Source organism: Strix aluco, chromosome 10, assembly GCF_031877795.1.
Source record: "Strix aluco isolate bStrAlu1 chromosome 10, bStrAlu1.hap1, whole genome shotgun sequence".
NCBI classification, from domain to species: Eukaryota; Metazoa; Chordata; class Aves; order Strigiformes; family Strigidae; genus Strix; species Strix aluco.
This window is the reverse complement of record NC_133940.1, coordinates 4,051,825-4,078,471: the sequence shown is the minus strand read 5'-3', so window position 1 is coordinate 4,078,471 and position 26,647 is coordinate 4,051,825. Positions and strand designations below refer to the sequence as shown.

The 26,647-nt window shown below is 49.4% G+C and overlaps 1 pseudogene; it reads right to left on the bottom strand.

The window, feature by feature from the left end:
- Nucleotides 1-26,329, bottom strand: LOC141927685 (uncharacterized; annotated as a pseudogene).
- Nucleotides 26,330-26,647: the final 318 nt, after the last annotated feature.

Below are 26,647 nucleotides of genomic sequence, written 5' to 3'. Positions count from 1 at the left end.
TCCTGCAAAATTTCTTTTATAAAAATAATTTTTAAAGTCTCTGTCACTAGGAGATGCTTCCAAATCCAACAGAACTAATGCACCCCCATTCCCCACAGCAAAACATGGCACATTTCTGGGCAGACAAGAAAGGAACCCCGAGATGCTGCAGCTGTCCCTCTGCAGGACACGGCGGCTCAGGGAGGGGACCCGGGTTCCCAGTCTCTGCTCCCAGCACAGCAGCTTCGGGCTCCCTGAGCCCAGCTGCTACGGAGCAAGACAGCTCTGGGGGAAGGTCCGACAGCTCCCGGCTGCTCTTCGCACAGCACCCAACAGAGTCCTGCTCGGCTGTTGGGTCTCGTGCCGGCTGTGCCTGCAGGAGGGACGCCTGGAAGAGGCAAAAGGCCGAGCTCAGACAAGCCCCCAGCGCCAGGCCCAGCCGCAGCTCCACGGCTCCGGCTGCACCTTCTACCTCCAGCCCTGACCGACGCTGTGTCCTTGTGCCGCAGGGAGCAGCGGGTTCCCAGAGTCCCCTGAGCCGAGCTCAGATGAGCAACAATTCAAGTTTCTACTGGTTACACCAGGCAGTGAAGAACTGCTCTGCAGGGTCTGGCTTAAAAACCTGACAGCTAGCACACGGAAAGGGAGCAAACCCTCATTTTTCCTAACTTTAGAGCGTTTCACAAATGAGCAGAGCGTAACTCGATGAGGACTGCCGAGACCTTGACAATCCTCAAACTCTACCATCTCCTGGCAACACGGGGTGGTGCCTGCTGGGCTTTTGGTGGGACAGACCCCGCTGCTCCCACCCCCCAGTAGGTTTGCCCTGCGGTGCAGCCACAGCAGCTCTGGCATGTTGCCCTCTGCCTGCTCTGGAGAGTGGGAGACGCCAGCACTGGGAGCAGCGCTCGGGGCTTTCCTGTTTTGGGGGAAACAGCTCAGGTCAGAGGCTTTCCTCTGTTCTCAAAGTGACACGTGCTTTGCCAAGGGCTGTGTTCCCCATGGGAATGCCACCCCCAACCTCAGGCTGGGAATATGAAAATATTCTCTTGGCATGTGAACTCAAACAACAGAAGCAATTCCTAAAGGAGTTCTGTGGCTTATGGAACCTGCTACATTTGAATTACAGTACCAAGGTCTGTCAACATAAAGCCAAACCAGATAAAGAGGGGGACCCTAATCTGCTAAGCATCGAGAGCAGACTAGATGTGAAACCCAGACAGCCAGCTCTGCAAAGGGAATTTCTTCCAATCTCTTTCCCACCATGCCTGACCTTTAGGCAAGTCAGAGACTAGACCCAGGTGACTGATGTCGTTTCGCCATGGCCAACAGATGTGTCTGACAGGGCCCTCCCAGCACTGCTGCACTCACCTCCTGACAGCCAGACAGAACTCGGGCTGTAGAGTTGTGCAAAGTTGTGCCCATCAGTACGGGCACAGCAGCTTTTGATGAGAGCTTTCCTACTCCTCACCTGGTTCTGCAACTCAGCTCATCAGTGACTGCGGCGAGCCCGAGACTCCTCCTGCGAAGAAAACACAAGGATTTCTTTTTAGTCTCCAGTCTGGTCAGGGCCATGGTCTGTACTCAACTTCTATTGGATCTATACTGGGGGGCTGCTGCCACTGGGATTTGCCATCGTTCCTCCGTATGGCCAGACCCTCCTCCCACCAAGTAAGACTCTGTTCTCACCTCTCTAGAAGCAGGGATCTAGTGCTGGTCAGAAAGGGAAAATCCTCGTGCATCTGGCAGCGACCGACAACATCTCTTCAGTCTCCTCCGTTCACGTTCCACCTGCACGTCAGACAGGAGAAAGGGTCACAGAAAGCTGCCACCAAACAAGGGGCGAAAGGACCTCTGGGCATCACGGCAAGGAGATTTCTGCTCAGAGGCTGTAACTGCACGGGCAAAAAGCACTCGAAGTAGACTATGGAAGAGAAAGAGCAAGAGGAAACAGTTCCTGACACGAGAGTGACACATGTGTGCGTATGGGGACACTGGGGCAAGAAGGGTGGTACTGGAGTGAATGTGCATTTGTGAAGGCAATGGGGTGGGAGAAGAGAGAGAAAATACCAAAGTGTGTGTCCACAGGGGAAAGTGGGAGAGGGAAGGAAACAAGCAGAGGACTCCAAAGTGCTGTCTGTGGAATTGTGTTGTGTTCCAGAGGACCGTGAGGCTTTGCAGAGGCAGTGAAAGCCAGTTTTACCTGCTCAAGAGTCCTCCTGAGCTCAGCAATGAGTTGCTTCAGCTCCTTCTTCTCAAGTTCCAGCCTTGCAACCGCTTGCTGCAGACGTTCCAGCCGCTGCGACAGGAGTCTCTTCTCCGAGAGCCATGAGAGCTGCTCCCCTTCTGCAGCAGCCTGCTGGGTACAGAGAGGGGATTACGTGAGCTGCTGCCACATCAGGGTTGGAAGGGCCAGAATCAACAAGTCTGGGAGAGTGACTGGCCCAAGGCACGGACAGTGCTAAGTCCCTTCTCCTCCTGTCCAGAGGCCAAGACAACACACTCTCTCCCTAGGGGCCCTCCTCCAGATCACCTTGGAGAAATCCACACAAATTTGCCTTCTTGCTTTTTGAACCACAGCACAAGGACGTCCTGAATGCACAAGGAAGCTGTTAACCAGATCAGGCAATGAGATCAATTCAATTCCTTTCAATACACTGGAAAAGCTGTACCTCAGAAGTCTAAGTCTCCGAAAGCATCCTCTAAGCACCATCAGTGCAGCTGCTGTTCAGCCATTGTGATACGATTCTACTAAGTTTATGTACTGGGTGTGGCTGAGCCGGAGTTGGTTTTCCCCTGTAGCAGCCCTCATGGTGCTGTGTTTTATGTTGGGAGCTGGCAGGGTGTTGATAGCACACTGGTGCTGTGGCTACTGCTGAGTGGTGCTTACACAGCACCAAGGCTCTTTCTGACATTTCCCCCCCCACAGTGGGACAGGGTGGGCAAGATCTTGGGAGGGGACACAACCAGGACAGCTGACCCCAACTGACCAAAGGGATATTCCAGACCATGAGACGTCTGCTCAGTATAAAGCTGGGAAAAAGGAGGAAGGGGGGTGGGGGGTGGGGGGGTCACCCTTGGTCCTCCGAGGCAAACACTATGAGTATTGGAGCCCTGCTTCCTGAGAAGGCCCGACATCGCCTGTTCATGGGAAGTAGAGAATAAATCTGTTTTCTTTTTTTTTTTGCTTCCGCGCATGGACCTTTGCTTCGTTTTGCTTATATTAAAACTGTTTTTGTTTTACCCACAAGGGTTGGGGTTTTTTTCTATCTTATTTTCTTTCCCCTCTTTGCCCTGTTGAGAAAAAAAGGGGAAGGGGGGGAAGTGATAGAGTGACTTGGTGGGTACCTGGCATTTAGCCAAGGTCAAACCACCACAGTTTAGTACATTACTCTCGCTCAATTGTGCCCTTTCCTTTCCATGCCAAATCCTAACCACAACATGTTGGCTAGGCCTGCCCAGGTAAGAGAGAACCAATTACCCATCCCCAGCTTTTGCACCTGAGGTAATTTTAACAGCAAGCTCTGTAGTTCCTTCAGTAGTTCTGGGCTTGACAGAAAACATTCCAGCAGGTGAATGGTCTCCGGCCGGAGCTATACAGACAGGCAAACCTGCTGACTGCAAGCATGGCTTCTCTGGCCAAGCAGGTCATGTATTTGTAGGAATATATATTCCCACATCTTTATGGGAAACACCTTTAGAATCCTTCAGAGATGATGAAACCGGCCTGTGTCCCTCTCTGAAACCATTCTCTGCAGGATGGCTATTTCTTCCCTCAGAGTCCCACTGGCCTATCTGCCTTTTTGCCCTTCTCTGAACTTCTGGGATGTTCTTCTGGGGAGGAGCCAGCAGAACTGCAGCCAGGATTTAAAGTCCAGACTAAACATGATCTAGGCAGTGGCACGATGATGTTCTCTCTATTAGGGAGGAAGGGAAGAGAGAACAACCCTGACATTTGATTTCCCATTTTGGGGTTGGGGGTTTTTTTGGACCTCTACTGTGTAGTGTTTTCATGGTACCATCCTCCAGAACCGCACTGTGCCCTCTCGAAGGAGTGATGGTCAGAGCACAGACTGTCATTCTGTGTTTCAAATCAGGACTGGCTGTCCCCTTGCAGGCAGACATATTTATCTGGCTCAGCACTTTTGTTTCTCAAATGTCTCTATTTTTTTCCCACTGTCTGCTCTCAGTGGTAATGTTGAACAGCTTTCTATTATTAGCAAACTTTTGTATTCTCACCCCTTTTTTCTGATCCAGATATTTAGAAATCTAAATACGGATTTGGACACAAATAATAGCCCGAACCATGCAATGTAAATAGAGACAAGTTTGAAAATTACTTTGACTTAAGCTTCAAGGGGAGAAATCGTCAAAATAGAGGAAAATAAACACCCTGAATCTTAACTGAATTTTATATGACTACAGCATCTTTCCCTACTTATTCAGAGGGATGTAACTGGAAAAGTTAAACTAAAAAACAGCCACTGATTTACACAATATTCTTCTGCTCTTATGGTGGTCTGTGGTCTCTCCACAAAGTCTGTGATATTGGTCATGTCAATGATCTCTCCTTTCTGGACTGTCTTCTCTTACCCAAGGTGATGACCCTGCTAATTCAGCTTACCTGGCCTGGCAGGAAAGCAAGTCTGGGAAACAGGAATGATGAATGGAAGGGGAATATGAGGGAAGCTTGGTTGGCATTTGCATATTCTCTGCCTTCTCAGATCTGGACTGCACTCGTACAAGACCACCTAAAATCAGATCTCCACTGGAAAAAGTTGCTCCTTAAAATTATTAACAGAAGGCCAAAAAATATGTAAGAAATGGCTCTTCATGGCATCTGCCAGCCTCACCAGGACATCCTTTCTGTGCTTCTCGGTGGTCTCGAGTTTCCTTTCCAAAGACGCCACCTTTTGATGTAGAGTCACAGTCTCCTTCTTTAGAGCAGCAGCCTCCTCCTGCAAGGCACTTTGTAGAGAGTTCTTCCTGTGTTCTGCCATCTGTGTCTCTGCAGCAGGAAAGGTGAAGGAGAAGATGACAAGCAAAGCAAAACCAAACTGATTTGCATCCTACAGAGAAAACACCATTTTCTTACCTGCCTGTCTGTGTTTTCCAGGCCCTGAGCCCACAAGGACTTTCAAAGCACACATAAATAAAGGAAACTTCCAGGCAGAGAATAAAAGAAGAATGAGAGTGGCAAGGTTCAGAAGAATACGAAAATGTGCTTGCTCTTCTGTGAGTTGAAAGGGCAGGGCTAAGGGCATGGCAGCACATCACCCACAGTGTGAGAAGCAGGTAGCACTGACATCAGTGAAACACGGGCAGAGACAGGAGGTGAGAGTCAGATCCAGTGTCCTAAAGGAAAAGGAAGAAGAAGCAAAAGTGAAGACTGACTGTGACACAGTTCATTGACCAGGAAGACTTAAGAGACTTTACAGAAAAAACCAGATCTGTCAACGTTGTGCTTGAAGATGTGCTTTGGTATTTGTTCAAAAGAACGAAGCTAGGGGAATATGTTGTGCACTGGCAGGAAAAGGAAGAAAGGAAATATTCAGTGGTACTAGGACAACAGCAAGGAAAAAACAATTGAACATCACACCAGTACCGAGACCTGAATCAAGGATGACTACAGATAGACAGGACTAAAACTAAACTAATACACTAAACTAATAGACAGGAACTAAGGATGGAAAGAACTGACTAGTGGGACAAGCAGGATCCATCCAATGGCAGAATTTCAAGTATATAAGCTTTATCATACGTAACATATGTAGTAAAAACTATGAATGTTCCAGAAAAAAGCAGTGATCTAAGGCCTGGAAAACTCTCTGAAAAATGATCAGCAGTTCCACCTCAGAGAGGGAACATGAAGAAATATTGAACAGGTAAAGGCTCTACATGAGCAGGCGACAGCCTGTGGGGGAGGCAACGAGCAATGCCCACACCTCCCTGTTCCTGCAGTCTGGGACAAGGAAAACACGACAATGAGATAAAAACCCAATTCTGATGTGGGGAGTGGGAAAGCAATGACAGAGAAAGGAGAAGGAATGTCTGTCCAGCTATAATAGAGAGAGGCCAGTAGCCCTGGAGGCTCTGGGATGGCCTGGAGATTAGAGGAAAAGGCAACTAGCTACATGTGAAAACCAGTTTCTAGATAAACACAACATGAACATGTTACCAAAGGCTACGGAAGTAAAAAATTGTGTTTTCTATGGCTGTGAGCTCAGACACCAAATCAGTATCGGCAAGAAAACAGGTAAGAAGGATGCAGAAGCACGAGGTACCAGAGAACGAGGAAAAGCAGCAGAAGGAAGGATGCAATACCACAGGAACTTAACACTGAACTCATGCTCTGTGAATCTGCCATGTAAGAGGAAAAGGAAGTCGATAAAGACAAGGCTTTTTGAGGTTGGTGCTTTCAAAGACCATACAGAGAAGGACACTGTGAGGCATCACGCTACACCTACTTAGCAGTGACATGGGACCTGAAAGGCACCACCTCTGCACATTATCACCAGTCACACAGCCAGATGCACTGCCAGACACTGGATCTTTCTCTACAAAAATCTTTCCCTGGTAGTTCTATCGATAAGTCTCAGGCTTGTTGTTTTTCTCCTCTTCCCATCTCTGGGCACTGCATTTTTCCTCTGCGTGGTATCAGAGACCCCCACTGGTGAGACAGGATGGGGTCAGTGGGTTGGAAAAGGGAAGTTGTACCTTCCTGGCTTTAAGCCAACTGTTTCTGCAGCTCTTGATGGCAGGCACTGAAATACTCCTTCTCAGCTTGCCTCTTGCTCAGCTCCAGCTCCGAGTCCTGTATCTTCTTCCTTGCATCCTTCTGGAAGAGGTAAGAAGAGAAGCATCACCTCACAGAGCCACTGCTGGCGGGAGACAAAGAGGTACAAACACACAGGCAGAAACAGCCAAGGTGGGAGGGGGCAGCTGGGCAGTAATGGTACATGGGATGGGGATTCTCCTTTCCCCCGTGGCAGCAAGCCAACCTGGCCCACAAGAATTTACATCCATTCTGGCTTGGGCACTCTGCTTGTCAGTTCAGTGCAGCAGAAGGACGGGATTTCTGGGTGCACTAGACACAAGTTACCAGATCTTGCTGAGTCTGCTCCAGGTGCTGGCGCAGGTCTCGTAGGGCTGCGGCCACTCTGTCCACTGTGAGCTCCGCAGGGAGGTCCCTGGCCTGGGAAACAGCTGGGCCTCAGGCATGACCCTGCTCTGAAGAGAGAAGCCATTCTGTTGCAAGCTTTAACCAAAAGGGTCTCCAACAAACAAGGCCTCTTTATGCACAGGAGGAGGTGGCAGTGCCTTTGATGTCGTCCTAGAGCTCGTGTTACAGCAAGACGTGTGTCCCGGGCTAACGTTATTTTGATGACCACTAATGTCAGCACTGCCTCAAGGAAGGACGCACGTGCCCTGGGACTTGGGCCCTATTTCATTCTGATGCTGGTCATTTCTCCACATACAAACACGGACTTGTCTCTGCAGGGATGTCAGGCTTCCAAGACTTCCCAAGGCTTGAATCAGCCTAAACTGACAGGACAGGTCTGTCACATCAGGATTACAAAGAACCACCCCCCCTGCACCTGCTCCCCTATACCCGCCTACAGACCTGTGAACCCAGCCCCACACTTGCCTGAACTCCAAGGGACTAAGTCTCTGCTGTCACAGACCGTGCACTGGAGAACCAAGTGCAGTTTGTCCAGCTGGGATCGGGCTTCGAGGTGGGCACTGTTGGCCTGCTGACACCCCGTGGCCAATGCCTGTGCTCTGCTCTCTGTGCTGCAGAGCCTCAAACACAGTTCAGACACCTCAGCCTCCAGCATGCGCAGAGAGTTCCTCGAGCGTCGTTCGCCTGCTTGGGACTCCTCCAGATCCTGCAGCAGCTGCTCCTCCCGAGCTGCCAGGCCAGCCTCCTCCTGCAGCGCTGCCTCCTGCAGCAACTGCACCTGTAACACAGACGCACAGTGCTCAGGGACAGCGCTGCTGCTGAGGAACAGAGCGGGATAGAGGAAGGGGCCAAGGAGGAATTACTTCAAGCCAAAAACCACGCTGGAAACAGAACGCACGAGGGCAAGGATTCAAACTGAGCAAAACAAGCTACAAACAGGTACCTGGAGGCTAAGGGGCCTGAAGGAAGTTTCCCCGTCCCCAAAGGAACAGTCAAACTGTCAGGTTTTCGTGCTTTCCAACCTCAGAAATGAAGGTTCCTGTGTGTGTGAGGGTGCGAGGGGCTGGCTGGCAGGGTGAGGTGGCAGATGAAGCATTCCTGAATGGAGAGTGGGGCTGCCAGGGATGCTTGGGATTAGAAGCAAAGGGGAGACAGTCGGCATCCTTCATGGGGCACCTCCCCAATGCCAGCTGAACGGCCGAGCCGGGAGTGCTCCCACAGACTGCCATAACCAATGCTGTCTCACCAGAGTGCTCAGGGCCTGGCAGAGGCAGAAACACCATCTGGGGACAATATCTGGAACAGAGATACTGAGAAGCTCCAAAGGAGTCTTCAATGCCATGAACCATGAGAGAACTGGAGAAAACCCAGGCAGAACACAGCAGGTCCAGCCTCAGTGTGCAGTCTCTGGGCAGACCACAGAAGGAGTGCATGTTGTTGGGAGGGAAAACAAGTTGAGGCCTACAAGCTGAAGGTGGTATTCTATGTCCCTGGAGAAGAGGATGCTAGTGCACAGGTCACCTGGTTGTTGAGCTCTTGTATTTCTCTTCTGTGGTCTGAATGGGGCTGCCCGGCCTGGTGAAGAGCAGAAAGAAGCTGAGACACCTTGTTGTGCTGGGCAAGGTTGTTTTCTTCCAGGGTTTTGAGGCTCAGTTCCTTCTCTTCCAGAGACAGAGTCAGCCTGAAAGTCAGAGCAACTCATTACTACATGGTATATAACATTTAATAAACTCTTAGGACTTCCACCACCACAGGGGAAAAATGATTTGTCTGCTGAGGTTTGTCTGAACAACTAGGCTGCTTGTTCAGTCCTCAGCCAGGTTGGCAACCACACCCAAGCACGTGCCCACTACGCTTTTTTCCACAGAAGAAAGGTGAATTATTGGCTAAATACCCTATTTTTTTTGAGATGGGAATGCGAATAGAAACACAACAAAGTCTTGAAATGAAGACATTAGGGCAGAGGAAGATTTTTCTTTTGACTAATGAGACTCCAAGGGAGAGGTTTTGTCAATAATGAAGAGACATTTTCTTCCCCTAACTTGTCCTGGTAGGAACAGCAGCAACTGACAGCCAGGTGATCTTTGGGGAGTTTCACAAGACTTGCAGCACCCATATTACTTTCAGCTAGAGAAATGAAGGCTGATACCAGAAGCAGTAATGGAGGTTTGGAAGAAATACTCAGATCCTTATATAACATGTCAGATCCCTCATGGGGGAAGCAAGAGGGCACGGCCTTTTCTCTTCTTCAATGAAGGTGTGTGTTGAAGGCTGGCAAGACTTTACCAGGTGAAGTACCCTACCTACCCTTCCTCTTCTTTCTTGCATTCCTTGGACAGTCAGTAACATCTGTAACTGTTGAGGCTGGCAGGGACCCTGCTCAAGCCCTTCCAGACACCGGCTGGGATTTTTTGAGGAATGAGGAAACAGATGGCAATAAGAAACATGCTTATTTCTTGGGTGCCTCAGAGGGGAATCTGGCTTAGTTCAAAATCATGGTTTTAACCAAAGGTATCAGGATGGAAGACTGACACAGATCCCAAATGTTTAAAATTTACTAGACCCAAGACAGAGCTGATGGATGTATCTAGCTCATTACACTGCAGCTCGTTCTGCCTCCTTTGGTGTGTTTCAGGTTTGAAACCCCTGAAAGTTTCATTTCACAGCATTAACACGCCGACCTAACAAAACAACACCTCATTTTAAGGAAAGGACTACTCCAAAAGCGACTGTCTTCAGAAACACTGTAACTGAAGGATTAAAAGAAAATGAAACACCACATCAAGAGAATGAAACATATCTGCATGGATAGTTCAGAATTCTGCTTTTTATGAAATGCTGCCAGAGCCACTTGGATATGTGAAGATCTGAAAGAGGGAATCCATTAAGCAGAACAGAGAGTTTCACAGACTTTCATTTACCTGGCTTTTTCATTCTCTAGGAGCTTCAACGAAGCCTGAAATTCTGTGTTGTGACGCTCCACTTCTCCTCATCAACTCCTTTCCCCCTCCAAAGACTGCAAACACACTTGCAGCTCCTTGTTCTGATGTTCTACCTTCTCCCACTGACTCCTCTTCTCCTCCAGGATCTTCTGGATGTGCACAACCTCCAGCACCTTCTGCCTTGACAGTTCCTGTGCCTCACTCGGATCTTGCTGAGCTTTGTGGCCAATCACTTGCTGGGACTCTTTGGAGGCTGCTAGTTGAGATGTCAACTCTTCCACCTCAAGTAAAACACAACAAAGCAGTCAAAGACTACAGCTTGCCACTGTCAGCCATATTAGCCATATCATATACTGTGAGGAAAGGGAAAGAACAACTTTAAATTTCACCCTTTCATGAAAATACCAGATCCACAATGGATACAGCTGGCTTGTTTAAAAATCTAAGTGGGTCACCATGTTCATCTGAAAAAGCACTTTAAAAAACAAGGCTGGCAGTAACAGGCCAGCAGAAATCCATTCTGATGAGTGCTGGCAAACAGGCACAAAGAGCAGCCCATCTGTCCAGGGCAGCAGCTGGCCAGTCAGTCTCCTTCAGCCCAGCTGAGATGGAGACCACAGTGTGATGGCAGCCAGAGGGACTCACCCCATCCCCTGCTGCTCTGCCATGGGGAGAGACCACCTGGTTGATGACTGGAGTAGCTACTGCTGTTTCACTCACCTGGTTTTGTAGAACATCCCTCTGCTGAAGGAGGACATTAATTTCTTCTTTCATTATTTTGATTTCTTCCTTGTGCTTCTTCTCCACTGCCTTGATCTTACTCTGAGTTTCCTGCAGCTCTGCTTGCAGTTTTTCTGTGATGTTCTGCAAACACAAATGGAGAGCAAGCTGCTGGGACCTGCCATCAGGTTCAGCTTTCTCTTCTTTCTGTCTCAAAATCACATTCATTCAGCCACTTCTGCTTTTCTACCCAGCTCTGCTTCCACTGTAACACTTCCTTCCTGTTGCTGATCTCTGGAGCTCATCAGGCTCTGGGCTTTCAGTGCCTGCACCAGTCCCTGCCTCCTCAGTCACAGCACTTAGGTTTTATTTCCTTGTTACTGCCCTTCACTCTGTTACCTGGGTCTCTCAGCCTCTCTCAGCTTACGTCCAGTTGCCAACGGCCTGTTCCTTCAACCCACCCTACTAGTCAGACTTACCTGCCCATCCTCGTGCTGCTCTTTCACCTCCTGCCTGAGCTGCTCCAGCTGTTGGTTGGCTTCTCTTAGCTCTCCCTGAGTCTGAAGTAGTGTCTCTAACAAAGCACTCTTCTCATGCTCCTTTTCTTGCAGGACCTGCACAGAAACAAGGAGAAGACAGGTTTAAACTTCCCACACAGAATTTGTGTGGCAAGGCTCCAACACCGACGGGCTGACACATTCTCAAAGCGCTGTGTTGCTGCTCTCCCAGGCCCTTCTCTGCCCACTTGCAGACACAGCTTCCTAGGTGAGACTGGCCGTATGAACATGGTCCAGCCACAGTCCCCCTGTGATTGAACCTCCTACAAACATCTAACACCTAACAGGAAAATGTGTGGCACTTCTCAGATGTCTCGCCTTGCTGGTGAGGGTGTCCCTCATCTTCTGCTGTGTCCTGTTTGTCTTTCAATAGCAACTTTTACACCTAGTTAGCAGCAGAGAAAATGCAGGGCTGCCAGAGGGCTGAAGCGAGCAGCTCCTTCAGAAAACTCCTGTATTCCAAGTGGGGTTTGGTGAAAATTACTTCATTTTTAAGGTATTCATTAGACTTTGGTAAAGTACTGACATGACAGGGACATACTGACATCTCTGAGCACTGCCCTGGCATTTCAATACTTGGAGACACAGTTGGGGGTACTGCTGTCCCCAGGCAGACTCCATGAAGAGGACTTTGGGTGGGACACAAGGAGGATCTCACTGTGTCACAGCGTTGCACAGGAGATCTGGGCACAAAACAGCTTACCAGCAAGTGACTTAAAACAGCCCAGAAGACACCCCTGTTTTACTGCTCAGAAATATTTCAGAGGAGTCTTGAAAATTGTTTTTCTTTTGTCAACAATCCTGCCATGCCCCCCTGTCCCCCCCAAACAAAAACCCCATCCTCATGGGGATTCAGTCCTACAAATTCCGTTTGGTCTTTAATGGAGTTAAGGTTATAAGCATGTATCAGTACAGATCAAAGGAGGACTGTTAAGAGAACTGTGAAGATACTCTGAGGTAAGTCTTAAAAAACCAATAGCAGCACAAAAATCTCAACTGAAAGGTGATGCTTCTGCCTGGCTTCCTCTGACAGGTCTCACTCCTAGTCCCAAAGATAACCCTGCTTGCCTTTCACCTCACCAAATTCAATGTAGAAAACATGTAGGGCATGCTCCACACAGCCCGACATCCAGACATCTCCCACGGCTCTAGCCTTGCAAAAAAGCTACACAAATTCTCCTTTCACAGTCTGTACCTCTTGCTTGGCATTTTCGACTCTGGTTCGTTCCTCCTCTTGTTGAGCTCGCGTGGTAGCAATTTTCTGCTTCATATCAAACAGCTTCTTCTCGTGCTCCCCTTCTGTCTCTGCCCTCTCTTTTTCCCATTGCTCCAGTATCTTCTGCAGCTCTGAATGATGCCCTTCCCGCTCGCTTGCCTGAGGAGTGGAGGGAAAGACTTCAAGGTGAAGTCCCAGCCACGCTCCTCAAAACAAATGTGAAGCTTCATCCCTCTCACAACCCCCCACCTCAACAGTGCACAACAATGGCTTTGTGCTCTCCATAAATCACGTCCTGTCAAGGAACTTAAAAGGTGGGTCAGCAGGTGGACGAATCATAGAATCATTTAGGTTGGAAAGACCTTTAAGAACATTGAGTCCAACCATTACGAAAAGGAGATGTTACCTTCCTCTCTCCATGGCTGCCTGTTTCCTAGCACCTGTCTCCTCAGGATTTCTCTCTATTCTTAGAGTCTATTTTCAAAGCTCACATCCCTTTCCATCAGTGAAAAGATGTAGATGAACTGCAGGGTGAGAAAGAGACCGGTACCCTGATGCCCCAGTCACAAGACAGGCCACGAACGGAAGTACCAGGAACAAGGGGCCTGTTCCACATGCGTCAAGCCCAGAGATAACACCTCTGATGACGGTGACAGGACAGAAAGAAAGGAAGAAAGTTCCCGTGACTGCAGTTGGCAGCAATGTGAGGAGTCTACTTCATGGCAGACAGGAGTCTGTAAGATCCTACCCCTTTCCTGCCAGGCTTTGGGTGGGGAGCACCCAACCTCCAGCTAAACTCGCCTTAGGCCCACACTGAATCTGTGGCTGCTTTTACTGTCCTGGCAGAGTCCTGGGGGTCTTCACATGCCTTCAAGTACAAGGTTTAGGGTTAGGGAGAATAGGGGATAGGGTTAGGGCTAAGGGGTTAGGGGCTAGGGGTTGGGGTTAGGGGTAGCAATTAGGATTAGGGGTTAGGGGTTAGGGTTGAGGGTTGGGGGGTAGGGGGTAGGGAGGAGGGGGAGGGGTTAGGGATCAGGGGTCAGGGTTAGGCGTTAGCATTAGGCGTAAGGGTTAGGGGTTGGGGTGAGGGGTTAGGGGAAGGGGTTAGGTGTAGGGGTGAGGGGTCAGGGATTAGGGGTTGAGGGTCGGGGGTTAGGGGTTTGGGGTTAGGGTTACGGGCTAGGGGTCAGCAAGGTGTGACCTATGACAGATGGTTTCTCCCATTTCACACACTCAGGCTATTACTCTTCTAAAGCCAGCCCACAAAGCTTGCTTGAAGAATTCAGAAGCATATTGTTTCCTACCAGGTCTTGCAGGAGCTGGTTTATTTCCACTTCATGATCAGCTTGCCGCAGTTTGAGGGTATTGTTACACTGCTGTTCCGTCTGCAAGAGCTGTTGTGCCATGTTTTCCCATTCCTGCCTCATTAGAGATCGCTCTGCTTCCAGCTCACACTGAAGGCACTTCACTTCCCCTGCAAACAGGACAAATGGCAAGATTCAGAGTCTACACAATGGTTCTGACTTCACTGACCTTACACCATCTGAACTCCAGTGCAGGAGAGATCTGCCTCCATCTCCTTCACTCCTCACAAGCACTGCGGACACAGAGCTATTTTTATACCACCTTCCCTAGCAGGGGGATCACCACAGACAGGAGGCTCTCACCTTGTATCACCTCCTTGGCCTGCGTGACTCTGTGAAGTTGGATTTCCAGCTGACTCCTGGTGATCTCCAGCTGAGAGAAGTGCTGCTGAGCTTCAAACAGGCTGGATTCCAGCGTCTCCTTCACTGACCTGTGAGTTGTGAGTACAGAGAGAAATGAGTTTGTTGCTCCCGACACCCACTAAGAGTTATTCCAGTAAGAAGTCATTCAAGATCCCTACCCCTGAGTACAGAAGATGGGTTGCAAGGAAACTTGTATACAGAAAGCATATTTCTGCCATTTAAAATAGCAATGCCAGCCCCTCCGGGGGATACCCAGGCTTTGCTTATGACCCAGCATAACACAGAAAGCCCAGCCGAATTTGATCTCAACGGCCAAATCTGGAATTGCTGTTGGCTGACACACAAGTAGCTGTGCCCAGAGTCTGGGCCAACAAGCAAAAGCCCGGGCTCTGCTCACAGCCCTCAGCTCATCAGCGCTTCCAAGCTGCTCTGCAGGGGGACAGAACAAGAGTATTGCCCTGGGTGACTTTTTGAATGCTGTTCACAGTGTAGCTATAGGTAAGTAACTTTCCAGACTCCTTGTATTTAAAAGGGACTCAAGAAATACATCAGATGATACAGTAGGATCTCTCGCTTGGAGCAGCACTCGTAAGAAACCTGAACTAGATTTTATCTGAACAAGGACCACTGAAAGGAGAGACGGGCAGCCTTCAGTTTCAACTGTTGAAAGTTCAAGAGAAAAACTTGCTGCTTTTCTTTAAGTGTTGCTATCTAAGTAGGGAGCAGCCCAAGTGACTTGTTGCTCTTTAAAATGGAAGCTGTAGTACTGCAGAGCCAAATTCTTACAGCCACAGACTTCAACCAACTGCTGCGTATGACACGAGGGTTCTGGAACCAGGAGCTGAAGTGACCTCCCTGATCTAACACAGCGCCCTGTGTGCCAGGTTCCCACAACACACAGCACTGCCTCACTAGGACGGGGGTGCCATAAAAACCACAGCAGTAGAATTTCACTGCTTGGATGGACAATGGAGGGTGTATCTTCAAGGAGAACAAGCACATATTTCTGATTGTGCCAATCTCTGGCAGTCCAAAGCAAATATGCTCCATTTTAGGATAAATACAAGTCAGTCTCTAAAACAGAACAGAAAAGATAGAGTCCAAAACTGTGACAACAAAAGGCTCTTGAGAACAACATCTGGCAAGAACAGTTGCTGAATTTTTATCTATTGTCAAAGGTTCTTCAGAACTAATTTATCTTCTCAAAAAATAATGTATCCCTTTTCAAAAAAATTTTTAAAAAGGAGCTGAACATTTAATAGTTTAGTAAGAGCCCAATAACTGACCAAACATAACTCAGCTGGATCAAATAAGAGAAGCTGGAGCTCAGAAGAAGCAGCAGCTCTCAAGAAACACTGAGTCAAAATGGGTGTTTATCAGCCATCCTAACGACATACTCTGGAGTAATAAAGTGTAAAAGTCAAGAAACATGAAAAACAATGTCTAAAACATCATTTGTACAGCTCTGCAAGTTCAGGAGTCTTCTAAAAAACACCTACAAGGAGGACAAACGACTCTTTTTTTTTTTTCTGAGCAGAACTTGTCACATATGACCTTAGAAAGGCAGAAGGACAGAATCTTGCTCCTTCTCTGTGTAACTTCTCCACGACATCTGTCTCTAAACAGCAGGTGGTAAGGAGTACAGGGCGCAGACATCAGTGATGGGCAAGAATCCTCAGAGACGTGAGGATTCAAAAGAGGTTTCCCAGCTGCTGGAGTAACCAGCCCTGGGTCCTGCACCACAGTAACAAGAGTTACCTTCCAACCAGAAGGCCCTCGAGATCTGCAGCACCAGCCTCTGGCTCCACCCTAGATGGCAGTGTCCTACTCACAACGTCTGCATGGAACAGCCATCGACAGCCAAACTACTTGATAAGGACAGATCTATGTTCAAATGCATAGAACAAGAAACCAAAACCAGAGAGAAACTTCAGTTTCAGTAAACGCCTGCAGGGTTTAATTATTGCTCAACTCAGAGCCAAGCTGCCTTGCTTTGGACTTCACACAGGAATGTGCAGGGGGACATAAACCTGAGCCCGAGGCCCAGGAGATGTTTGCTAGTTTTAGCTGTCAGGAAAACAACATTAAAATCATAGTATACTTTTTTTCATTTTACTCAAGATTCTTTCATTTTCTGCCCGTGGAAGGTGAAAACATTTGAAAAGCACACAGGATGCAGTAAATCCTCGTGGAATGATTACCACCTTTATAATTACAGCCATTATCTAATGTCCTGCCTAGGGTTTCCTCCCCGCCCTTACCTGGCCTCTGCCAGCTGCTCTGACAGGCCTTGTCTGTCCCACTGCAGGGCTGCCAGGCGCACCTCTAGGGCAGCCTTCTCGTGCACCAGGAACTCCTTCTCTTTGGACACCGTGGCCAGTGCATGCCCCTGGCGAGAGGACTCCTGGCGCAGCTGCTCAGACCGCTGCGAGCTGACTCTTGCTGGTGGTAAACCTGAAAGCAGGACAAAAGACAGTTAGAGCCCTTTCTCTGGAGTTCTGTGCAGAGCCAGCCAGTGCCACTTCTGCCTCAGCTGGAGGAGAAAGAGCTCCTGTACTGCGGGCTGGAAGTTTAAGAGCATCTGCTCCATACCACGCTAATACCCTGGGCTGCCAAAAGGCACTGGGACTGTTAACTTGGAAGTGATGAGTAAGGCCACGCTGGGCTGCCTGGGACCACACAGCCCCTTCACAGCAAACATAAATACGCCAGACTACGTGTTTGCACGCAAAAATATGGCATATTCCAGAACTGCCACCTTGCAAACTGGAATTCTATCAGAATCTATCCCAGTGCTGGAAATTTTCAGAAAAGTTTGAGCAAAAGCAACTTTGCTCGCTGAAGAAAGTGAAAATACACGTGGTTTCTCCTTCTGGAAAAAAAGAAAAAGATCCAAGTGCATTGGCTGCAATGAGGTGATGCTGGGCAGGGAAACAGCCCTTGGGGTGATTTATTGAAGTCTGGCTGATGCGGCCAAAGAGATGGTAGACTCTATTCCTACAGTAGTTCATGTCAACAACACTATTTGCTTGTTTCACACAAAGAAGTTGTCTAATATACCTTGCTGGTATTCAAACTTGAAGATTAACCATGGTTTTTTAGCTTTTTTCTTCAATATAACACCTCTGCTGGGTATTTGCCAAACATACCATGGACTCCAAGACTGACTATCTAACAGAGAACAGATCATCAAAAACAAACAATTCTCTCAAAGTTATCCCATAATACCCAAGATTGTACATTATGAAACTGACATTTAAATGATGACAAACTCCCTGGTCTCCTTCAGTGACATGATTCTCCCAAGCTCTTTTTCCAGGGTATCAAAATCAGTTAGTCCAGAGTGAAGAGTCTTGTGTGATCACCTCTTTCTCATCTTCCTCAGAGCCTGAAGAGGCTCTAACAGCTCACAGAATCATAGAACCATTTAGGTTGGAAAAGACCTCTAAGATCATCAAGTCCAACTGTTAACCCAACACTGCCAAGCCCTCCACTAAGCCATGTCCCTAAGCGCCACATCCACATGGCTTTTAAATACCTCCAGGGATGGTGACTCAACCACTTCCCCGGACAGCCTGTGCCAAGGCCTGACAACCCTTTCCATGAAGAAATTTTTCCTAATATCCAACCTAAACCTCCCCTGATGCAACTTGAGTCCTTTTTCTCTCATCCTATTGCTTGTTACTTGTGAAAAGAGACCGACACCCACCTTGCTACAACCTCTCAGGTAGTTGTAGAGGGCGATGAGGTCTCCCCTCAGCCTCCTCTTCTCCAGACTAAACCCCCCCAGTTCCCTCAGCCGCTCCCCATCAGACCTGTGCTCCAGACCCTGCACCAGCTCCGTTGCCCTTCTCTGGACACGCTCGAGTCATTCAATGGCCTTTTTGGAGTGAGGGGCCCAAAGTGAACACAGTATTCAAGGTGCGGCCTCACCAGTGCTGAGCACAGGGGGACAATCCCTGCCCTAGTCCTGCTGGCCACACTAGTTCTGACACAAGCCAGGATGCCATTGGCCTTCTTGGCCACCTGGGCACACTGCCAGCTCATAACCTGCCAGCTGCTGACCAGCACCCCCAGGTCCTTTTTCCCCAGGCATATTTCCAGCCACAAAGTTGCATGTATGTCTTAAAATACAATTTCAACAATTTCAGGATCTCATTCCCGTTCTTAGCAGTACAAGACAGCAGACACTGACCTGCAGCTTTGTTCCACTCTCCAGGCTCCAACAAATGGAGTTTTGAAAGTTGCAGATTCGCAAGAAAAAGCGTAAGTAGAAACATGCAACCCCGGGTTTTTTTGACTCAGAAAAAGGGTGAAGAGCTACGCTGTTTGCTTCTTTTGCCACATGGGAGAGCAGCAGCCTCACTCAGATTCATGGGCAAGACAAATCATCTCTCTGCAGCTTATCAAAAGCCAAAAAAGAGGCCACCACAGGCAGGTGGATTGAAGTCATCTGTAGCAGCAGAGAACAACTGAGAGAATTGCAGAACAGCTCTGCCAGCCACCAACACATTTCCAAAAGGCAGTAAACAAAGCTTCTGACCTCCAGCACTACCAAGTGTCTCCTTGACAAAACCACCACAGAATCCAACAGACTGAGCTTCACCGAGCCGAGCAGCCAAAAGCCCACCCGGAAAGCACCAGGTGTTTGGTCTCACCTGACTGAGCTGCTCTTGGTTTCTGCCTTCTCCTCTGCCAGTATCCTCAGCTCTACCTGCAGCCCCTCCCGTTGCTCCTCCACTTTCTTCAGCAGCTGCTCCAAGTGGGCTTTCTCTGCACCGAGCTCTTCATTTGTTCTTTCACACAAGCTCAGCTTCTCCTGGTCAGAGATCCTTACTCTCTCCAGCTCAGCCACTTTACCCGACAGAACTTCATTCTCTTGCTCCAGCTGCAGTCACAGAAGCACAGAGGAAATGAAATACAGTGAGATTTACCATGGAGAAGGTTTGGCTTCGACAGAAAAAGGAACATTTCCATATTCAGGCAGTCATACGTCTGAAGGCAAGAAGTCTGAAAAGCAGCAGCAGCTGCAGACGAACACTTGGCAAGATCTTTGGCAACTGCTCACCTGCGACACAAGTTTGTTCAGTCGCACTTTATCCAGTGCAAGAGCTTCACTGACACTGCTCATCTGCGCTGCTGCAACGTGTAGATCAGCTCCTTCAGCACCCGGCTTATTCTGAGCCCCTCTCAACTCTGCCACTGACTGCTCTGCCTGAAGAGACAAAAGAACAACATGAAAGCAGAGACAAGAAAATCCCTGACTTTAAGCAGCGACTCCAGATCCCCTTTGGTGTCTCTGACACACCCCCAGCCCAGCGCTCCCAATAACCATGTGGGGACTGACTGCACCAAGGAGCCTGTGTGGTCTGATCTCCCTTTTCCAAGAAGGAGAACAACCCTGTCACTGTCTTCTACTGACAGAAACGGCACCTGTGCTGGTCTTGCTATCACAACTCCCTCTCCCACAAGTTCTGCTAGGAATAAGGTGACCATACCTTCTCCAGGGCCATGGTAAGCTCATGCTTCTCTTGCCTCAGCAGATCCCTCTGAAGGTGCGATTCCTCCAGTGTCTCTCTCGCAACTACCAGCTCACTCTCTAATAAAGAATGTTCTTCTTCAAGTGCAGCTAAGTCCTTCAGCCTATGAGAAGGGGAAAGACAAACAAGTCTTTAATGTAAAAACAGTCTCATTTCCAAAACCAAGATTACATACTATTTCTGAGATATGGCAGTTTGAACGATTTGCAACAGCTTTCTATTTACCCCCAAAGAATGCTGTAATTTCCTGCCTAGCGCTGCATCAGTCTTTGTCACTGACCCAGGTGAAACATTCATCATTGAGAAAGTAAAACAAGCTTCCAGAAATCACAGGTTTCCAAAAAGTTCAGGTGCTCTCAACAGCTTCCTGCCTGTTAGATCTCTCTCTCCTTTTTGATACATTAGATACCAGACTTTCCAAAGTTGTTCTTTGCATAACACAGACTTTTAAAGTCCAGATTAACATTCTCTCCATTATTCTTGCCTGCGGCAACAAAACGATGAAAGAGCCTGCAATCTATTTGGGGAGATCTGTATGAATTTCCAATCCAATAACCATAAGATGACAGGATGATTCAGGCTGGCAGGGACCCCAGGAGGCCTCTAGCCCAATCTTCACCTCAAAGCACCTGGGGTCAGTTATGGGATCAGTCCAGGTTGCTCAAGGCTCGATCCACTTGGGGCTTCCAAATTCCCAGGGATGGAATCTGCACAACCTTTCGAGCAACCTGTTCTGCTGCAGGATTGCCTTCATGGTTCCATTTTTTGTTCTCCTTAAATCCAGCCTGAACCTCTCTTGTTTCACCTTAGGCCTGTCATCAACTACTCCGGTCAGCTTTGGAATGATTTTTTTCAAGGGCCATAAAGACAGTACAAGGAGGCACCTCTGCTGTGTGTCAGCAGGGAGCCAGCCCTGCCCACGTGCTCCCTTCACCAGTCTGTGCTACACATGCTGAGCAGGCAAAATCCATTCTTTTAGGGGGGCCTCCCACCGTCCGGCAGCACCCACCCCTGCCCAGAGGAAGCTTTAATGCTCACAGGAGCTCCTGGTCACGACGTGCTCTCTCCACCCTCTGCTGCTGCTCCACCCTCTCCCCCTGGGCTGCATCTTCCCTCAGCTGCAGCTCAGTGTTACTCTGATGCAGACGCAAGGCTTCTTGCTCTTCAAGCTGTTGCTGTAGCTCTGCCCTGGTTTTCTCGAGGTTTGCACGGTCACTGCAGAGACAAGGCTCAGTCAGAAGAATGAACAGGCCTGAAGAGTCACGGATGCCATTCCAGTCACTCCAGGCTGGCGCTGTGGGCAGCACGGTAAGGAAGAACTTGCCCTTCCCCTCACAAGGTCACTGGAGAGGGACAGAGGAAGGCAGGCAGGCTTTTGCCTTCATTCACTGAGAAGCCGTGGCTAGGAAAGGGCCCCCAAAGAACAGAATTCAGAGAAGCAGCACATCGAGAGGGAGGCGTCTTGTATTCCAACGTCGCTCTGAGTCTCCAAGACAGCCTTAGGATTCACAGTAGAGCAGGAAAAGCAGTGACAGGAGGATGCTGAAGTGCCAAACAGGGGCATACACGGCGAGGGCAGACGAGTTCTTTGCCCGTAACAGCTCTGAACTGCCAGAACTGGAAGCAGATTGCCTCCAGACCGCAGGAGGAGGAGGGAACACTCACCTTCTGAGTGCTTCTACCAGAGACTGCAGGTGCTGCTGGTGGCTGCTGGCCGTCTGGCATTCCTGCTCCAGTTGCTCGAGGCTTTGCTGCAGCTTCCAGCACTTCTCCTCCTACTGCCTGTGCTGGTGCAGCAGGAAACTGATAGAGTCCTGCCTGGCAGAGAGCTCTTCTTTTGGGGCCTGCAAGGAATGGGCAGGGAAAAGCACAAACAAGCAATAAGGAGCAGGGAAGATGGCTCCTGATAGCTGTGAGAGAAGCAAGCAGCGAGACAGCTTGCCTGAAGGCAAAAGTTGTGATGAGGGGGTGGAGATCAAAGAGAGAAAAGCATCAGAACACAGAGCTGGTGAGACTGGTGAGGTGATATAGTACCAAGAGTGGGATGGCTAGAAAGAAACTGACTAAGTGAATGGAAAGGTTTCAAGATAAGCAAGGCATCAGCAGCTGAGCCTGCGGCCAGTGGTGAAGGCAAGGAGAAATTCTCACCTGTGCTGCTCCTCTCCTCCTTGCCAGCGCTTCCTGAACCAACACAAAGGCACGCTCTGCACCAATGGAGCTCAGACAAGAGAGGACGTTGATAGACTCTGCCTGCTGGGAGCTGTCAGTGACCACACTGGCACATTCATCTAACACCACCTGAAAGCCCACATCAAGCTGTTACTCTCTGCTCATTCTGCTTGATTTTCTTTGTCTATTTCTCCTTTTTTTTCTCCCACTTCACCCTAGAGTCATTAAAAATTCAATTCTCTCATTTCTTCAGTCAACAAAGAAGTTTTGTCCCTGCGGTCACAAGTGCTCCAGGGGTTTCTGAATACAGCTACTACAAACAAGAAGAAACAAGTGTGAAGTGGCTGGAGGCTGCCTGAACGCTCAGTTTCTTGAAGCTCTCATGAATGATTTGAGTCTCCTTCAGCTTCTTAGAGTCACGGAGATGAGGAGCACCAGGTCAACACTGGAAATAGCAATGAAAGGAAATATTAATGCTACCCAGGGAAGAAGGAAGCTGATGAATACTGGAAAACAGCAATGAAAAAGCTAATGTTTATTCTGAGCAGTAGCACAAGAGGATAAAAATGACTGCATAAGGGGAAAGAACTGACTTTGTGAGAAGCTGTGTAAAACATCTGATGATTAAACCCCCCTCCCTAGAGTGAGGTTTAGGACTAAGCTAAAGTTAGCCCTAAACAGTTAGATCAGTTGCAATTCTGGGGAGATAATAATGGTCAGTGAATGCAGAGTGAAGGAGCAGAGTTGGCAAGCGCATTGATTCAGTCAGTGACCTTTTATAAAAATCTAAAGAACAAGAGAGTCATTGCTCAAGGAGGTGGGAGAAGCCTCCAGGCAACACTAGAACACAAATGTCAAGTAGCCAACTCAAAGCACAGTCAAATAGAGACCTTACGGGAAAGGCAAAGGTACGGAAACTTCTAGTGACTTAGCTCAAGTGTCACAGGACAGCCAACTCAGAAGTTATAGCAGGTTTGATGTCAGAAAAGTGGTATAATAATTAAACAGCCAGTAGCAGTTAACACAGACAGTATAAAACATATATATCTATTCCCTGGGCCAGTCGTTTGCCTTCCTCAAGTACTTTTAAATCAAATTACAGGCATGTGGTCCCAACTCTGTACTCACCTCTGTTATATCTTTTATCAGCTTTTGGAGGGAAAGATTCTCTTCTTTGACACTTTTAGTCAATGAAGCTTCATATTCTTTCTCTAGCAGACTTGCTTCCTGAGAATAGAATAAGCAAAGGGTGGGCAGGGAAGAGCTGCTCCCCTCTGCAGCATTCCCAGCCTCAGCAGCATCGTCGTGCTGATAAGCCTCAGCCCTAGTGATTCCAGTGTATCCCTTCCCACATCTATTGAATTCCTTCTTTGCTAAAACTAAGAAGAGAAAGACCAACAGCTGGTTTTCACAGGCTGCTATGAAGCTGTCAATTCCAAGGAACTTTGATCCCTAGAGATTTAGTCACAGGCAGAATAGCACTGGTGCAACCCTCGGAACTGTCTGCAGCTCCCCCGCCACTGCCTGCCCCTGGGCTGACTCACACGTGCCTGATGCTCCCACACAGTCAGCGTCCTCACCGCTCTTTCTCTTGAGGAAACCACACCCCTTTGTGCTAAAGCTGGAGAGCAACCATCTCCCAAATAAAGGTAAGACATACTAGAATCTCCACAGTGTCGTTAAGTGTTTTCACGGTCTTCTCCTTCTCCTCGTTCTGCTTCTGAGACTGTACGAGCAAGGCTGAGAGCTCCATCCCCCTGAGAAGGTCCACGTGCCATTCCAAAAGCATCGCACACCAGCACCCGCTGAAGAGCTAAGCAGCTCCCAGAAGCACAGCAGAGAAAGGTCAGCCCAGAAAATACAGCCAAGGCAGCGTTCATCTCTACAGGTTAATATGCCTGATGTTGCAAAATGGCCCTTCCTGCCCCAAAGGACTTCTGCACTCAGTCTGGTAAGGAACTGTCAGTGCAGAGGGGCTTAGGATGGCCCTGGGCAAATCCCTCCCAACTCCTCTGCACAGCCCTGGGGGTACCAAGGGCTGTACAAGAGACACAGCTCTCTTTATGCTGGTCTCAACTTCTCACCAACAATCAGGTAACGGCAAAAACACTGTAATACACTGTGATCTCTTTTCCAGTCTTGTCTTACAAAAGCTTCTGTGGGTCAGACGTGTTTTTCTACCTGTGCTGTTGAAGGCCATAGCTTGGCTAGGGACAGAAACAAGGCTGTGCAGAATGGGTGGGTTTGAAACGTGAACACAGCCCGCCTGTGAATCCAAGAGGCAGCCACAAAAGGTAATGCTGGTAACAGCAAAGTTTAAAACACATTTACCTGTCCTGAAGCTCCTTCTTCTCCAGGTCCCCCTTGACTTGTAAGGGCATCACTTCCCAAGTCTTCTGGCTTGTTTCCTGTCCCGCTTGCTGCTGTGCCTGACCCTTTAGGACAGGTCTGCCCAGGCTGACGGGCTCCCAGAGCTGCACGCCAGAGTTCAGGTGGGAGCAGTTTACAAGTACAGAGCCCAAAAGCCTCCTCTGCTCTGTCTTCAGCTCGGACACATCTCTGCAGAAGGATCAAGAAAGAGATCATACTCACACCACCATCTCTATCAGCTGACTCACTTCTGAAGCACGTTAATGGTGCAGCAGTAAAAGCTGGCAGGAAAGATGACATCTTTGCTGGGGACAAATCACCCATCTGACACTTTGGGATCGGGACACATCCTGATAGTTGAGCAATGGGTCCATTTGACGGGTTGAGGAGTGAGGCTATTTTCTCCTCAGAGATAAGAAGAAACATATGGAACAGCCAAAAGGCTTCAAGAATTAACTAGTAGGTGAGGGCATACCCTGCACATTGAGGGAAGCTTACAGCCAAGTAAGGTAAATGGCTGACAGTAACTCATGACAGAAACTGCATGACAGGAGAAACCTCCTGGGGTGAGTCCCCCAGATTCAGCTCTAGGGGCACTGAAAGGGGAAATCCCCCGTGCTCAGCAGTGCCCTGGCTGCTCCCTGACAGAACGGGGAAGGAAACCCAGAGAAACTCTGCAGCAGAGATCACGATGGGCAGAGGCAGCGCTGGCTGTGAAGGCGATGGCGAGGGCTGGCAGCTGGGCTGGCACTGGACAGTAACTGGGCTGCCTGCTGACAGAAGGGCAGCAGCACGCGAGCTCAAAGCTTTATACAAAAAGTTATTTAGTGATTGTTCTCTCCAGTAGGTACCATTAAAGCATCTTGGCAGGACCCTGCCCTGCAGGCCCAAACAGGGCTTCTCTCTCCTGGCCAGCTTTGCCTTGAAGAAACCTGCAGTAATGACATCCCCAGAGCTCTCGGGGCCTGAGAAGATTCACTCTGCCAAGGGCAGCTCTGAGTAGCCCCAGAGATCCAGAGCAGAGGGAAGAACAGTCCCAGGGTGCAGGGCTGAGGCAGACAGGGGCTTCTCTTCAGGGCAGCTCCTCTTCCCCCCACAGACTGTCACCCTCCTCCTGCAGGTCAAAGCTCTGGGAAGGAGCAGGACAAAGAGCTGCCGAGAAGTACGAAAGCAACAGCTGCACTCTGCTGTGGGTCTGTCAGATTGGGTCTGGGGCAGCGTGGGCTCTTCAGAGGGTCCCCACCTCAGCCCTTCCAGCCCAGACACCAGCAGCACACAAACCCCGTGGGTCACCAGCACAAGGCCAAGCTTCCCATGCCTGCAGAGTTTTACCCTCTGCCCCAGGCTCTGCTTTCCCCGAGGGAAAAAAGAGCAGAGCTGCGAATGACTCTGGAGCAGCGCAGGAAGTGGAGCCTTTCTTACCTCCAGTTCTCCCGCGACCTGGCCCAGGAAATCTGAATTCTGTTGGTGAGCAGCTGCTGGTTCCATGCATCACTGAAGAGCTGATGGCAAGGAGAACGCTTGTCACTCTAAGCAGGGGGCACTGGGTGTCTGTAACACACGGAAACTGTTCCCACACCACAAGAAAAAACCCCAAACCTCTGCAACTCCCTGCAGCGACCGCCCCTCCCACGCAGCCCCAGCCCATCTCCTGCTCTGTGCCTGCAGCAGCCTCCGTGTCCCTGGGCTGCACAGGGCTCTCAGGGGTGGTGACCCCAAGAGCTGGGTTCTACCTTCACTGCACTGGTGCCACCTGCATTTCTGTAGGTCCTACCCAAACCCCTCTGTGTGCCCCAACCCCACACATTCCTGTAGGTCCTACCAAAACCCTCCATATTCTCCATTTCTAAACATTCCTGTAGGTCCTGCCCAAACCACCCCGTCCCACCATACCTCAAGGACAAGCCAGGTAGAGGCAGGACCTAGTAGGGGTCATTTCCTGTGGTGTTTTTTTTTTTTTTTTTAACGTATATCATGACATCATGGCCGGCAGTGGTGTCACGCTCCTCCGCCACTTCTCCCTTGTGAGTGTTGCCCTCTGTGGTGATGTCACGGCCGTGCTGGGGCTCTGCGGAGGGAGGGCTTTGCCCCTGGGGTGGGAGGCGATGATGTGATGTGACATCACATGCCCCCCCCCGCCCCCCACCCCCCCGACGCTGCGGGGGCCCCTTTGGGCCTGGAGACCCCCACTGGGGCTGGGCCCCACGTCCTGAACCCACCCTCGCCACCGCCAGTGCCCAGGTG